The 16,166-nt window shown below is 47.4% G+C and overlaps 1 protein-coding gene across 1 annotated transcript in view; it reads left to right on the top strand.

Annotated features, from left to right (window-relative positions):
- TEKT5 (tektin 5) overlaps positions 1 to 16,166 on the top strand; it is a 69,643-nt gene that overhangs the window by 44,220 nt on the left and 9,257 nt on the right. The gene's annotated exons all lie outside the window — the stretch shown is intronic.

The raw sequence follows: 16,166 nt of genomic DNA, 5'->3' as shown, positions 1-16,166 counted from the left end.
GAGGGTACAGTGTGTGTGCGTCTCTGCCTGTGTATATAGGGGATCGTTCTACCTGTCCTGGAGAGGGTGGGAGGGCAGGTGGGGAGAGGAGCAGGACTTTCCTTTGGCATTTTTCAGATTGTGTGGGAGAAAAGCATGCGCTGTGGGAAGAGCTGCGTGCCACCTTTGCTCTGTGAACAGAGAAGTGTCTGCGTCTGCCAGCTCTGTGTGCCAAGGCAGTGAAGGGGTCCATACCTGCTAAGGTTTTCAAGAGTTCCTTCTCCCAGGCCCTGTGCTAATCACGTTGCTGGATTGTCTCACTAAACCTCGCCTCCAGCCCATGGACTAGGAATGATTATGACCCCTGCTGTAGTGGAAAGGCTCAGAGAGGGTAGGACATTGGCCCAAGGACACCCAGCTTGGATATGCTGGAGCTGGGATTCAGACAGTCTGGTGCCAATGCTTCTCCTCTTGTCTTTTTCATTTTTTGGAGTCTTGCTCTATTGCCCAGGCTGGAGTGCATTCGTGCCATCTTGGCTCACTGCAACCTCTGCCTCCCGGGTTCAAGTGATTCTCCTGCCTCAGTCTCTCAAGTAGCTTGGATTACAGGCGCCCACCACCACACCTGGCTATTTTTTTTCTTTTTGTATTTTTAGTAGAGATGGGGTTTCGCCATGTTGGTCATGCTAGTCTCGAATCCCTGATCTCAGGTGATCCTCCCGCCTCGGCCTCCCAAAGTACTGGGATTACAGGTGTGAGCCACCGCACCCGATTGTGTACTCTTGTCTTAAACACACACCCCATGGTGTGTATTTATCCATCCAGAGAGACAGTGTTCACTGAGCACCTACTAATTGATTAATATATGCAAAGTCCTTGGAAAAGTGCCTGGTACACAATAGCAGTATGCTAAGTGTTGCATATCATCATCATCATCATCATTATTATTTACTGTGTTACTGACATTGATCCCATGTAGGTACTGGGAATTCAGAAGTGAGCAAAACAGATCAAAACCCCTTCCCAGAGGAAAAGCTTGCTTTTTGGTTAGGGGAATTAACGACAAAATTAATGAGTAAAACATACAGTATGTCAGGGATAAGGGCTAGAGAGAAAATGAAGCCGGGGAGCAGGCGATTGGGGGTGCTGGCTGGTTTAGGGCTGCGATTTAAACTGGGATGTCAGGGAAGGGCTTCTTGGCTTTTTAGCCATAGCCTGAAGGAGGTGGGAGAATAAGGCATGTGGATACCTGGGGAGGTACATCCCAGGTGGAGGGGCAGCTCCCCTATTTGATCTTGTTGCATTGGATTGCCCTGTAGAAAGACCATGTCGCTAAACTGTCCCTCCAGCTCGGGATGAAGGTCCCCTGGGCTTCCTCCTCAGCATGAAGCTTCAACCTGCTTTGTCTCCAGCCCCTGCCCCTGGCCAGCCCATGCAGCCATCTGCCTCTCCGGCGTTGGGAGTCCCATTCCTCAAACTTCTGGAGGCTCTCATGGTGCCCCAGTGTTTCTAGTGCACAAGCAGGGGCTGCCCCCCAGACAGAGTGGGTGTGGCTTTTTTTTTTTTTTTTTTTTAGTTGGAATCTTACTCTGTCACCCAGGCTGGAATGCAATGCCACAATCTCGGCTCACTGTAACCTCTGCCTCCCAGGTTCAAGCAATTCTCGTGCCTCAGCCTCATGAGTAGCTGGGATTACAGGCTCACACCACCACGCCTGGCTAATTTTTGTATTTTTAGTAGAGACTGGATATCACCATGTTGGCCAGGCTGGTCTCAAACTCCTGACCTCAGGTGATCCGCCTGCCTTGGCATCCCAAAGTGCTGGGATTACAGGTGTGAGCCACCTACCTGGCCAGATTTCTTCCCTTCTAATGAAGATGACCCTGGCCTTGAGTGACAGAGTCTGGACAAGATGTTAAGGGGCATGTTTTTTGGCAGAGGGCACACCCACATGGACAGATTTACGTTGGGTGTGAGTCATTGATAGGTTCTAGGGAAGCCAATTCTGGAAGACCTGCAGACAGGCCCTGTAAAGAAATGGGAGGGGGACCAGTCGCAGTGGCTCACACCTGTAATCCCAGCACTTTGGGAGGCCAAGGTGGGCAGATCACCTGAGGTCAGGAGTTCAAGACCTGCTTGGCCAACATGGTGAAACCCTGTCTCCACTAAAAATACAAAAATTATCCAGGCCTTGTGGCACACACCTGTAATCCTAGCTACCAGGGAGTCAGAAGCAGGAGAATTGCTTGAACCCGGGAAGCAGAGGGTGCAGTAAGCTGAGTTTGTGCCACTGAACTCCAGCGTGGGCAACAGAGCAAGACTTAGTCTCAAAAATAAAAATAAAAAAAGAAATGGTGGGGGGAGGAGGAGGGGACAACAGGGGGAGGAAGAAAGTGGAACGGGGTGGGGGTGGTGGAGAAACAGGCAGCTGTCAGTTCCAGTCTCAACCTGGGAAGGATATGGGGTGGGAACAGGCTCTGCAGTGGTCTCTGCCCCTCAATGTCCTCCTCCTAGCTCTGCTTCAATTCTCTTTCACCTGTGTTATCTATGTACCAAGTGCAGGAGTGCCATATTCTCAATTTTACCGTATTCATGTGCCACCTGGACCATTACTGACTGTGTATTTCTATTTAAATTGAGTCACCTAAAAATTTCAAAAAATAGACCGAGTGCAGTGGCTCATACTTGTAATCCCAGCACTTTAGGAGGCCGGTGTGGGAGGATCACTTGAGCCCCAGAGTTCGAGAGCAGCCTGGGCAACAAGGCGAGACCCAGTCTCTACAAAAAAACACTAAAACTAGCTGAATATGGTGGTGTATGTCTGTAGTCCTGGCTACTCAGGAGGCTGAGGTGGGAGGATCATTTGAGGCCTAGAAGGTCGAGGCTGCAGTGAGGAAAAATGGTGCCACTTCACTCCAGCCTGGGTAAGAGACCCTGTGTTAAAAAGAAAAAGAAAATTTAAAAAAAAATGTTATTTAAAAGAGACACAGCTGGGTACATTGGCTTATGCCTATAATTCCAGAACTTTGGGAGGCTGAGGCAGGAGGATGGCTTGAGGCTAGGAGTTCAAGACCAGCCTGGGCAACATAGCAAGACCCCATCTCTACAAAAAATTAGCCAGGCATGGTGGCACACACTTGTAATGCCAGCTACATAGGAGGCTGGGTTGGGAACATCACTTGAGGCCAGGAGTTCTAGGGTGCAGTGAGATACGATAGTGCCACTGCACTCCAGCCTGGGCAACATAGTGAGACCCAATTTCTACAAACAAAATAAAAATAAAAAAATAGCCAAGTACGGTGGCATGTACCTGTAGCACCCGTTCCTCAGGAGGCTGAGGCAGGAGGATCACTTGAGCCCAGGAGTTTAAGGTTGCAGTGAGCCGTGATCCTGCCATTGCACTCCAGCCTGGAAAACAGAGAGAGACCTTGTCTCTAAAACTAAATATAATTAAAAATGAAAATAAAAGAGAAACTTCAGGTCACTTCAATAAATGGAAAACCATCAGCACTTGCTGTAACCTGAGGGTAGCTAGAAAATAAATATAAGGAAAGCAGAGCCAACCATTCAAATGCAGTCTGAGCCTGTGGCCTGCAGAAACTGCTCCATGCTGAAGCTGCTGTTTGTGAACCATGCAACATGGCCGAGGGCTAGAGAGACAAAGATAGGCTGGCACCACGTGGGGCCTCATGCCTGGAAATGGTCAGCAGGTTTGAAAAAAAACTGACAAGGTGGTAACTGTCTCACTTCTCTCATCTAAAAACCAGGGAATGCAGGCAGGGTGCGGTGGCTCATGCCTGTAATCCCAGCACTTCGGGAGGCCGAGATAGGCGGATCATTTGAGGCCGGGAGTTTGAGACCAGCGTGGCCAACATGGCGAAACCGTGTCTCTACTAAAAAAATAAATAAATACAAAAATTAGCCAGATGTGGTGGCACACGCCTGTGTCCCAGCTACTCAGGAGGCTGAGGCAGGAGAATCACTTGAACCCAGGAGGTGGAGGTTGCAGTGAGCTGAGATCCGGCCACTGCACTCCAGCCTGGGCGACAGAGCGAGACTTCGTCTCAAAAAAAAAAAAAAAAAGATAAATAAAATAAAAATAAAAGCCAGGGAATGTTGCTAGAACCTTCTGCATAGGATTGGTTTGGTCCTATAATGAGATGATTCATGTGAGAGTCTTGGCGCAGGACCCGGCCTGGAGTAAACACTTGAGAAATGGTCGTGTGTGGCTGTGCCCTTGTTCCTCTGCTTACACAGGAATTCCAGGAGAACTAACATGGTGCCTCTTTTTGTGGCCCTGTCCCCCATCCATGTGCTGTACATCAAAGGCATCTAATAAACGTTTTTAACAGGAGGTGGAAGGGACTTGAGTTCCTGTGATGCTGGAAGTGACCATTTGTCTCACTTGTAGCATGCACTCATATACGCTTAACAAGTGTTTGTTGCATAAAAAGCAAACAGAGTGTAAAGTCCACCCGAATGTCCACTCCACAAGGACAGGGTTTTCCAGCTGTTCTGCTTACTGCTGGATCCACCGCCTGGAACAGTGCTTTGCACTAAGTTGGTGCTCAATGAACATTTGTTACGTTGACACATGAATCAATGACTCTGAATGAGTGAATGAATAAATGAATGAATGAATGAAGAAAGGATTGAGCTTATGAATGAGTATTAGCTCTTCCTTTCCCAGACCCAGGAGACAGGCCTTTTGTAAAGTTTCAGGTCCCCATCAGAGGCTGGCTGAGCCCTGAGCATGGTGACCAGGGAGTGGAGAAAGTGAACAAAGAAAGAGACAAAGTGGGCTCAGGTCACTGGCCTGTGGCATCTCTAGATTTCTCTAGCAGCAGCACCTATTGGTGGAGAGGAGCATCCTGGGAGCTGCCCTGGATGGGCTCAGGGTGAGGCAGGGCCGGTGCGTACCACAGGCAGCTGCTGCTTTTTATTTTATTTTATTTTATTTTGAGACAGGGTCCCACTCTGTCACCCAGGGTAGAGTGCAGTGGCGTGATCACAGCTCACTGCAGCCTCGACATCCCAGGCTTAAGCGATCCTCCTGCTCAGCCTCCTGAGTAGCTGGGACTACTGGTGTGCACCACCACGCCCAGCCCACTGGCAGCTTCTTATCACCCGCTGAACTCTCAGTAATGTCCTCTCCACCCCAGTAATAGGCTCTTCAAGTAAGGACGCCTAGATGGTAGGGGCCGTTTTCCATGACAGGGCAAACACTGGGCAAAGTGGCACCAAGAAGCATTTTTCATCTATATAAGGCTTCATTTTCTTCTGCGCTGGGCTGAAGTGGTGCATTCTAAGGGTTGTACATCCCACCCACTGCCCCCACAAAGGGGAGGTTTCTGAAGAAAATCCCCAGGGCTTCCAAGAGAGGTGTTCCCCCATTGAGTGTTTATATGCCACTCACTCGCTGGGCACAGAACATTCTCATGGGATAATGTTTAACCTGCGTGTGGGCTGAGTTGCTGTGGCTCACGGAGGACCAGGTGAGGGGCCGGCCTCCTTCCTAGGTGGGCTCCGGAGGAGGCTGGGCCTCCCTGCCTCCCATAACCCAGCTTCCTGTCTTGACTCCACCAGTAGGAAACAGGCATCCTTTTGTCGTCTTTAGGGAGCAAACTGCTATCTGTTTTTTCTGGATTTTTTCGTAAGCTAATAGAGAAGCCAGGACTTTTATTCTTTGAAAAAATTCTGTTTTAAGCAATTTCTTGGTGTCCATAGGGTATGGACCCAACCTCACTAAAACAGTCATTCCTGCGTATGAAGATGTGTGAATGTTTTACAGCTTATGAGAAAGGAAAAAAACAAAGTGATTGTAAAATCCTTGAAGGCAGGGACTGGGTGTTATACTTGCAATCCCACCTTGTTCAGGAGCAATTTACTGTGTAATCAGTTTTCCCCTATCTTAAAAGCTGAGATGGGCAGGACTCTATAATTTGGAGGGCAGGTTGTTCCCAAATTTGAGTGTGCATAAGAGTCACTGGGGGGAAGCTGGTTAAAAATCTAGACTTCCAGATCCCAGTGTGATTCATTCATTCAATTAATGTTTATTGAGCTACTACGGTAAGTAGGGTTTCCAGATTTAGCAAAGACAAATACAGGATGTCCATTTAAACTTGAATGTCAGATCAACAAAATTTTTTTTTTCTTTGAGCCAGAGTCTTACTCTTTTGCCCAGGCTAGAATGTAGTACAGTGTTGTGATCATAGCTCAGTGCAACCTCGACCTTCTGGGCTCAAGCAGTCCTTCCTCAGCCCCCCAAGTAGCTGGGACTACAGATGTGCACTATATGCCTGACCAATTTTTCATTTTTTTTTATAGGGATGGGGTCTCACTATATTGCCCAGGCTGGTCTCAAACTCCTGGGCTCAAGCAATCCTCCCACCTCAGCAACCCCCCAAAGTGCTGGGATTACAGGCACAAAGGCACCATGGCCGACCGACAAATTATTTTTATTTTATTTTATGTATTTTTTTGAGACAGAGTTTCACTCTTGTTGCCCAGCCTTGCAGCCCAATGCAATGGTGTGATCTTGGCTCCCTGCAACCTCTGCCTTCCAGGTTCAAGCGATGTTCCTGTCTCCGCCTCCCGGTAGCTGGAATTACAGGTGCCTGCCAACACGCCTGGCCAATTTTTGTATTTTTAGTAGAGGTGGGGTTTTATCATGTTGGCCAGGCTGGTTTTGAACTCCTGACCTCAGGTGATCAGCCTGCCTTGGCCTCCCAAAGTGCTGGGATTACAGGCGTGAACCGTTGCGCCCGGTCAAATTATTATTATTTTTCGAGACAGGATCTTGCTCTGCTGCCCAGGCTGGAGTGCAGTGGTGCATCATGGTTCACTGCAGCCTTCACCTCCTGGGGTCAGGCTAATCCTCCCACCTAAGCCTCCTGAGTAGCTGGGACCACAGGTGCATACCACTACACCTGACTAATTTTTTTGTATTTTTTGTGGAGATGGGTTTTCACCATGTTTCCCAGGCTGGTCTCGAACTCCTGGGCTCAAGCAATCCTCCCACCTCAGCCTCCCAAAGTGTTAGGATTATAGGTATGAGCCACTGTGCCTGACCTACAAATTGTGTTTTAACATCAGCATGTCTCATGCAATAACTGGGGCTTGCCTCCGTGCATTCATGCTACTATAACCAAGTACCATAGGCTAGGTGGCTTGTAAACAGCGAAATTTATTTCTCACAGTTCTGGAGGCTGAAAGTTCAAGGTCACGGTGCCAGCATGAGCGGGTTCTGGTGAGGGCCCTCTTCCGGGTCGTAGACAGCCTTTGTTTATTCTTCACCTGGCAGAGAGCAACGTAGCTCTTTGGCCTCTTATAAAGGCACTCATCCCATTCACGAGAGCTCCTCTTCTCACCTAATCACCTCTCAGAGGCCCCACCTCCAACACATTGGGACAGATTAAGGTTTCGATATAGGAATTTTGGGGGAACACAAACATTCAGACAGTCCGTTATAGAACATACATGAGAAAGTGCTTTGCTGTTTATGTGAAATTCAATTTTAACTAGGAGTCCTATAGTTTAACTGGTAACCCTAATGCTGCACCAAACACTGTTCTAGGCGATGGGAGAACAGCGTGAACAAAACACAGCCCCTGATTTCTGACAGCGTATGTTCTAGTGAGGAAGCAATTTCCTGGTGACCCCATAGGGTCTGGAGACAGATCAATCCACACAGACAAATAGATCCAGGAAGGAAGGGGGAAGCCAGGTGAGGGGTGGAGTGATAGAGGTGGCTGTCCATTTTTAATAGAGTAACAGGGAGGCTCTTTCTTTGAAGGTGACATTTAAACAAGGACCTGGGGAGGTGAGATTTAGATGCAGTAAGTATGTAAGGCTCAAGGATCCGCATAGATAATAAGCCCTTCTGGAAGATTCCGATGTGGGGGTCTGTGAACGCCACTCGGGGAAAAATGACTTTAGGGTTTCAAGGCTCATGTCCACCTCTGATGATGCACTGAGCTGTTTACTGCCCTTCTCTGGGCCTCAGTTGACTTCATATGTGCAGTGGGGATAGTAGCCACTGACTAGCTTTCTCACAGGGCCGTTGTGGGTATCAAATGACGTAAAAGATGGGAAAGGACTTCATAAACTGAAAAGCGCTCAGCAGGGTCTCGACTAGCGCTGTCCAATAGAAATACAATGCAAGCCCCTTGTGTAACTTTAAAGTGCCTAGTAGCTGCTTGAAAAAGCAAAAAACTGAAATTTATTTTATTTTATTTTATTTATTTTTTGAGACAGAGTTTTGCTCTTGTTGCCCAGTCTGGAGTACAGTGGAGCGACCTTGGCTCACTGCAACCTCCTCCTCCCGAGTTCAAGCGATTCTCCTGCCTCAGCCTCCCCAGTAGTTGGGATTACAGGCACCCACCACCAGACCCGGCTAATTTTTTTCTTTCTTTAGTAGAGACGGGGTTTCATCATGTGGACTGGGTTGGTCTGGAACTTCTGACCTCAGGTCATCCACCTGTCTTGGCCTTCCAAAGTGCTGGTAAAACAGGCGTGAGCCACCCCGCCCAGCAGGAAATTGATTTTATTATGTTTTATGTAATACATAATACTTTGATAATATACCAAAGTGTTATTTTTACATGTTGTCAATGTAAAAATTACTACAGAGATATGTTATAACAATTTTCTTGTGCTAAGTCTTCAAAATCTGGTGCATGTTATATGCTTACGGCTCACTTACGGCTCATCTCGATTTGCACTAGCCACATTGAAATGCTTAACAGCCATGTGTGACCCTTGGCCTCATGTTGGACAGCACAGGTTATATCATGAATATTATGTGAAGAGCCAGCCTCATTGTGTTAAAACACAGTGTATTAGTGGAAATTTTGAGGTATAATCATACAGCAAATTTTTAAATATTTTTATATTTTACTTTTCCTTTTTTTTTTTTTTAAGAGATGGGGCCGGGCGCAGTGGCTCACACCTGTAATCTCAGTACTTTGGGAGACCAAGGCGGGCGGATCGCAAGGTCAGGAGATCAAGACCATCCTGGCTAACCCGGTGAAACCCCGTCTCTACTAAAAATACAAAAAATTAGCCAGGCGTGGTGGCAGGCACCTGTAGTCCCAGCTGCTCAGGAGGCTGAGGCAGGAGAATGGCATGAACCCAGGAGGCAGAGCTTGTAGTGAGCCGAGATGGCGCCACTGCACTCCAGCCTGGGCGACAGAGCGAGACTGTCTCAAAAAAAAAAAAAAAGAGACAGAGTCTCGCTCTGTCACCCAGCCTGCAGTGCAGTGCTGCCATCACAGCTCACTAGAGCCTCAAACTCATGGACTCAAGCCATCCTCTCACCTCAGTCTTCTGAGTAGCTAGGTCTATAGACATGAGCTACCAGGCCCAGATAATTTTTTTTTTTTTTTTTTTAAGAGATGGTGTCTCACTGTGTTGCCCAGGCTGGTCTCAAACTCCTGGTCTCAAGTGATTCTCCTGCCTTGGCATCCCAAAGTGCAGGGATTACAGGCGTGAGCCACTGTGCCCAGCCTTTATTTTATTTTTTAAATTGACACAATAATTGTGCATATGTTTTGATGCACACCATGTATAGTGATCAGGGTAACTTGCATTTCCATCATATCAAACATCATTTCTTTGTGTTGGGAACATCCACTATCCTCCTTCTAGCTATTTGGAGCTTATGTCATAGTCATCCTACAGTGGCATAAAACACTGGAACTTATTCCTCCCACCTCGCTGTAACTTTGCATCCTTTAAGAACTCACTCTCTATCCCCTGCCCTTTCCCTTCCCCTTCCAGGCCTGTAGTATCCTCTGTTCTACCATTTACTTCTATGAGATCAACACTTTAGATTCACATATGAGTGAGAGCATGCGGTGTTTAACTTTCTGTCCCTGGTTTACTTCGACGGTAGAATATTGAACAGTAAAGTGAAACAGACCAGTGACACAACAATATGAATGATTCTTACAATAGGCTAAGTAAAAGAAGCCAGACTAAGGGCAACAGATCAACAGATGATCACCATTGAAAAGACAGTTCCCAAGAAGAGGGGGCATTCCACACCACAGGGGTCCACAGGGGGAGCACTGGGGTGGCTCAGGAAGGAGGGAGGGAGGGGGAGAATTGTGGGCAGGAGCCTTTGTTATGGTTTCCGTGGGAAGGACAGGGTGGGGCAGGGTAAGAGGCTTAGGAATGGCTAATTAGGATCATTTCAATGGGCTCTGGGGAATAGGGACTGTCCCTAGTTGAATAGTACCTGGCCTGGGGTGATTAGAGCAGGTGTACGGTGGCCTGGTGGACAGTGAATGCCCAGTAAAGGAAGTGGTCGGACTGTGGGCTGTAGGTTGGTTGCTTTGCATTTGAAGAGTGTGCTCCAGGGTGACTTGTCTGCTTATCTCTAGGAACTGGCTAACCCTGGGAGGGCCAGTGCCTGTAGGGTCAGCAAGGCCTCAGATATCAAAGCTCCAGAACACAAAAGATAAGACGTGTGTCATGCACTCATACAGCAAGAGGTTTGGCCGGGGGCATGACAATCCAGATTGGTTTGGGTGAATGTCAGTAGCTCTGTCATTTCTCGGCCCTGAGAGCCTGTGGCCAGCCCCTTAGCTTTTAACAGGAAGAAAGATTTCAAGGAATTGCCTGAACTGAGCTTCTTCAGAGCTTGTTTCTTGTGCTAGAAGTTTTGAAGGCTTTGCCTAATTCCAGTTGAGACATTCAAGGGACAGGATCCCTTTCTCCTCCTTTCGTGTGATTATTTTTCTTTTTTTTAGACAGTGTCTCACTCTGTCACCCAGGCTGGCGTGCAGTGGCATGATCTCAGTTCACTGCAGGCTCGATCTCCCCTGCTCAAGTGATGCTCCTGCCTCAGCCTCCCTTGTAGCTGGGACTACAGGCATGCATCACCATACCTGGCTAATTTTGTCTATTTTTTGTAGAGACAAGGTCTCACTGTGTTGCCCAGGCTGGTCTCAAACTCCTGGACTCAAGTAATCCTCCCACCTCATCCTCCCAGAGTGCTGCAATTATAGTCATGAGCTACCACGTCAGGCCTCTATGTGATATTAATGCCCAACTCCAAACATGGTGGGGTCTGGGGGAATCTAGGGGTTTCTAGTGCCTGCTGATAATCACCCAAGTGTATTGGGAGATGAGGAGTGGTATTTTCCTCTCCCTTGGAAATACCAGGTCCCTCTTGGCTGCAACATCTCAGTGGTTGGTGCTTGCGGACCACGGGAGGAGAGTGTAGGGATAGGAGCCTCTTTCGGTTAATATCTCTGATGCCCACCCCTCAGGCCCCACCCCAATCCACCTGTCCACCTGTACCACCTGGGCTAATCCACATGCTTCTCTGAAGACCTGCTCTTCAAAGAGACAAGCACAATGCAAATGAAAACCATAACATACCACTACATTCACAAGAACAGCTGAAATTAAAAAGACTGACCACACTAAGTACTGGCGAAGGTGTGGAGCAACTGGCATTCTTGAATACTGCTGGTGGGAATGAAAACTGGAAACTTGGGGGAAAACTTTGACAATTTCTTAAAAAGTGAAACATTGACCTAGTCTATGATCCAGCTATTCCACTCCTAGGCATTTACCCAAAAGAGATGAAAGTACACATCTCCCCAGAGACTCAAATACAAATGCTCATAGCAGCTCTTATTTGTAATAGCCCCAAAGTGGAAACAACCCACATGTCCATCAACAGGTGGCTGGATGAAAATTGTGGTGTCGGCCAGGCACGGTGGCTCACGCCTGTAATCCCAGCACTTTGGGAGGCCGAGTCGGGCAGATCACGAGGTCAGGAGATCGAGACCATCCTGGCTAACACGGTGAAACCCCGTCTCTACTAAAAATACAAAAAATTAGCCGGGCGTGGTGGCGGGCGCCTGTAGTCCCAGCTGCTCAGGAGGCTGAGGCAGGAGAATGGCATGAACCCGGGAGGCGGAGCTTGCAGTGAGCCGAGATTGTGCCACTGCATTCCAGTCTAGGTGACAAAGCGAGACTCCGTCTCAAAAAAAAAAAAAAAGAAAGAAAATTGTGGTGTAGCTATGCAGTGGAATATTGTGCAATGAAATGAAACAGATCACTGATACATACAACAACATGAATAATTCTCAAAGTAATTATGCTGAATGAAATAAACCAGACCCACCCCCCTCCAAAAAAAAAAAAAATATATATATATATAGAGAGAGAGAGAGAGAGTCAGATTCTGATGCTAGAAAGGCAAACTAATGCATTGTGACAGAAGTGTTTATCTGTGATCAGTGGTTGCCTAAGGTAGGAGGGAGGGATTATAAACAGGTATACAGAAACCTTGGGGAGTGATGGATTCATTCATTATCTTGATTATGGTGATGGTTTCATGGGTATATACATAAGTCAAAACTCAGCTAATTGTAAACATTAAACATGTGTAATTTATTATATATCAACTCTACCTCAAAGCTATAAAGGTTTAAAAAAAAAATCTGTGTTTTAAAAAGTCATGTACAAGCCAGTCATGGTGGCTCGCATGCCTGTATTCTCAGTGCTTCAAGAGGTCGAGGCAGCAGGATCACTTTAGGTCAGGAGTTTGAGACAGGCCTGGGCAACATAGCAAGACACCCTCTCTAAAAATATAAAAAGAAAGTTAACTGAGTGTGGTGGCATGCACCTGTAGTCCCAGCTACTGAGGAAGCTGAGGTGAGAGGATCCCTGGAGCCTGGGAGGCAGAGGTTGCAGTAAGCCATGATCCCGCCGTTGCTCTTTAATCCGAGCAACAGAGACCCTGTGCCACAGAGGAGGAGGAGGGGAAGACGGGGGGAAGAGGAGGGAGGGAAGGAAGGAAGGAAGGAAGGAGAAAAAGAGAAAGAAAAAGGAGGAGGAGGAGGAAGAGAAGGAGAAGGAGGAAGAGAAGGAAGGAGAAGGAGGCAGAGAAAGACTGAGGAGGAGGAAGAGGAGGAAGAAAAAGAAGAAAGAAGCATGCGTAAGCTTTAGGGGTGGGCTGGCGGGAGATCAGACTGTGAGGCAATGCCAGCCTCCAGTCCCAAGGCAGATCTGGGAGCAGGCGCTAGGATGCAGAGAGGACACAGAAGGGGACAGGTGGGCCTGGACCCTCCCCCAGAGTGGCTCACACTCTGATTGGGGGACCCAACCTACCCTGCTGTGAACCAGTCTGTCTGAGGTATGTTAGTGGAGACACAAACCTTTGCTTATGCCAGAGATGTGATTTGTTTCAATTGGGAGGATGGGATGAGGCTTCTTGGAAACAATGGTATTTCAATGTATTGGTCTCAAATTTGAAAAATAGGGCCGGGCGTGGTGGCTCAAGCCTGTAATCCCAGCACTTTGGGAGGCCGAGATGGGCGGATCACAAGGTCAGGAGATTGAGACCATCCTGGCTAACATGGTGAAACCCCGTCTCTACTAAAAATACAAAAAACTAGCTGGGCGAGGTGGCGGGCGCCTGTAGTCCCAGTTACTCGGGAGGCTGAGGCAGGAGAATGGCGTAAACCCGGGAGGCAGAGCTTGCAGTGAGCTGAGATCCGGCCACTGCCCTCCAGCCTGGGCGACAGAGCGAGACTCCATCTCAAAAAAAAAAAAAAAAAAAAAAAAAAAGAGTGTGATCATTGGAATAGCTGGCCTCTGATGAGCACTTAGTATGTGCTAGGGACTCTTGGAAAGCTGTACATGCAGTATTCCATATTATTCTTGTCACACACTTACTGTGTGGACACTTTTATCACCTCCACATAAGGACATGGATGCCCAAGGTCTTATAGATATAGGTCTTATAGGTATAGTGGTGATACCAAGATTTGGCCCCTGGTGGTCTAGTTTCCAATTCAGCACTCCTATTATTCCCAATCTGCCTCTAGTGTGTGCGTGTGTGGATGGAGAATATATTGGAATGTACAACTGTTTGAGTTTTTTGTTTTTTGTTTTTTGGAGATAGGGTCTTGCTCTGTTATCTGGGCTGGAGTGCCATGGTGCAATCATAGCTCACTGCAACCTTGAACTCCTGGGCTCAAACAGTCCTCCAGCCTCAGCCTCCCAGGTAATTGGGACTACAGACTTGCGCCACCATGCCTGGCTAACTTTTAAAATTATTTTGTAGAGATAAGGTATGTTGGTATATTGCCCAGGCTAGTCTCAAACTCCTGGGTTCAAGCAATTCTGCCACCTTGGCCTCCCAAAATGTTGGGATTCCAGGTGTGAGCCACTGCACCCAAACTTGAGTTTGATTTGAAGGTGCGTTTGGGACCCTTCAGTTGTAAATCATTATCACTTATCACTAGTCTAAAATGGAAAAGGTAGACGGTATTGAACAAATGTTGAATGAATTACCCCACGTCACTTGCAGATAGTACTTTTTGTTTTACATCATAGTCTTGTCTGTCTCTTTCCCCAAACCCCCATGGTTTTGATGATGAACTTTCAAGTAGGGCTTCACTGGTTGTTTCTTTGAATTATCCTCTTCATTAATTACGTGAACAGGGTAGAAATGCTCAAAGATGTTGACTTCCCATGGTCTTGTATCAAGGTAGCAATCACATTCACAAAGCAGATGCCCTTGTATGGAAGAGCAGGTGCATCTCCAGCAGTGACCCCATGAAGATGTTCCTGGTGGAGCTGATGAATGGCTTCTCTAGGTGGTATAGAGTCTCTGGGAAAATGAAATTGAACTCTTCATGGTCATCAGTTGCTCAGGCATATCCTTCTGAGCGCTGGAGGCCATCATGGCAGGACATCACTGCATCATTTCTAGGCTTCTCAGGGACTGAGCACATGCAACCTCGCCATTGTGTTCTGCTGAGTCTGGGAAGGGGTGTCAGGACAGCTTGTCCTCAAAGGGCCTTGTCACAGGAGAGGGACACCGTGACCAGCAGAACTGCTCACAGGTCGAGGGCCACTGGGTGACAATAGGGCGGAGAGTGGATGTTTCAGTCATGGGGGTGTGACATCGTTTAGTGCCAGTGTCTCAGTTCTGGGTGTGTTTGTGGTTGGCCAAGTGCGCAAGGACAGGTTCCTTCTGGAATAAATGCATAGACTTTTGAGCCTATTCTTTGTTCATGCTCTCATTCTTTTATTTTCTGTTGTGGAAAGTTTCCAGTACACAGAAGTAGAGAGAATCATATCAAAGACTCGCAGCAGGTGCTGTGGACCACACCTGTAATCCCAGTACTTTGGGAGGCTGAGGCATGATGGCTGCTTGAGCCCAGGAGTTTGAGACCAGTCTGAGCAACATAGCGAGACCTCATCTCTTGAAAAAAAACTAAACAATTAGCCAGGTGTGGTGGTGTGTGACTGTAGTCCCTGCTACTTGTGAGACTTAGGCGGGAAGCTCATTTGAGCCCGGTAGGTCAAGGCTGTGGCGAGCTGTGATTGCACAACTCCACTCCAGCCTGAGTGACAGAGCAAGACCCTTTCTCAAAAAAATAAAATAAATGAAAGACTTTCATATACCCAACACAAATGTTGACATTTCACCAATCGTGCCTTGTATTTGACTTTTTCTGATTTTCATTGAATTTTCTGTTGAGGCATAACAGTCAGTAAAGCTCACAGCTTGATGGATTTTGAAGATGAATTTTCATCTATGTTTATATCTGTGCAACCTTCAGATCAAGATGTAGAACATTCTCAGACCTCAGCAGGCTCTTGCCTGCGTCTCCCTGAGATCTGCATTTTCATAAATTGTAGGATACAACAGTGACATCGTATTGGGAAAAATATTTTGACAGATAAAAACTTGTTTTCCTTCTTGCCTTCCTGCCTTATTTTCTCCCTCCCTTCCTCTCCCCTTTCTCCCTCTCCCTCCCCTCCCTCCCTCCTTGCATTCTTGTTTCCTTCCCTTCTTCCTTCTTTATTCACTGATTTAGTTGCTAAGAGGGTAAACTCTGGATTTGTTTAAAAAAAAAAAAAAAAAAAAAAACAGACGGGTGTGGTGGCTCATGCCTGTAATCCCAGCACTTTGTGAGGCTGAGGCAGGTGGATCACTTGAGGTCAGGAGTTTGAGAAAAGCCTGGCCAACATGGCAAAACCCCATCTGTACTAAAAATACAAAAATCAACTAGGTGAGGCAGCAGGTGCCTGTAATCCCAGCTACTTGAGAGACTGAGGCAGGAGAATCACTTGAACTTGGGGGACGGAGTTTGCAGTGAGCCCAGATCATGCCGCTACCTGGGCTCCAGCCTGGGCGACAGAGCGGGACT

This window comes from Macaca fascicularis, chromosome 20 (genome assembly GCF_037993035.2).
Source record: "Macaca fascicularis isolate 582-1 chromosome 20, T2T-MFA8v1.1".
Classification (NCBI taxonomy): domain Eukaryota; kingdom Metazoa; phylum Chordata; class Mammalia; order Primates; family Cercopithecidae; genus Macaca; species Macaca fascicularis.
This window is presented reverse-complemented; position numbering and strand designations above follow the sequence as displayed.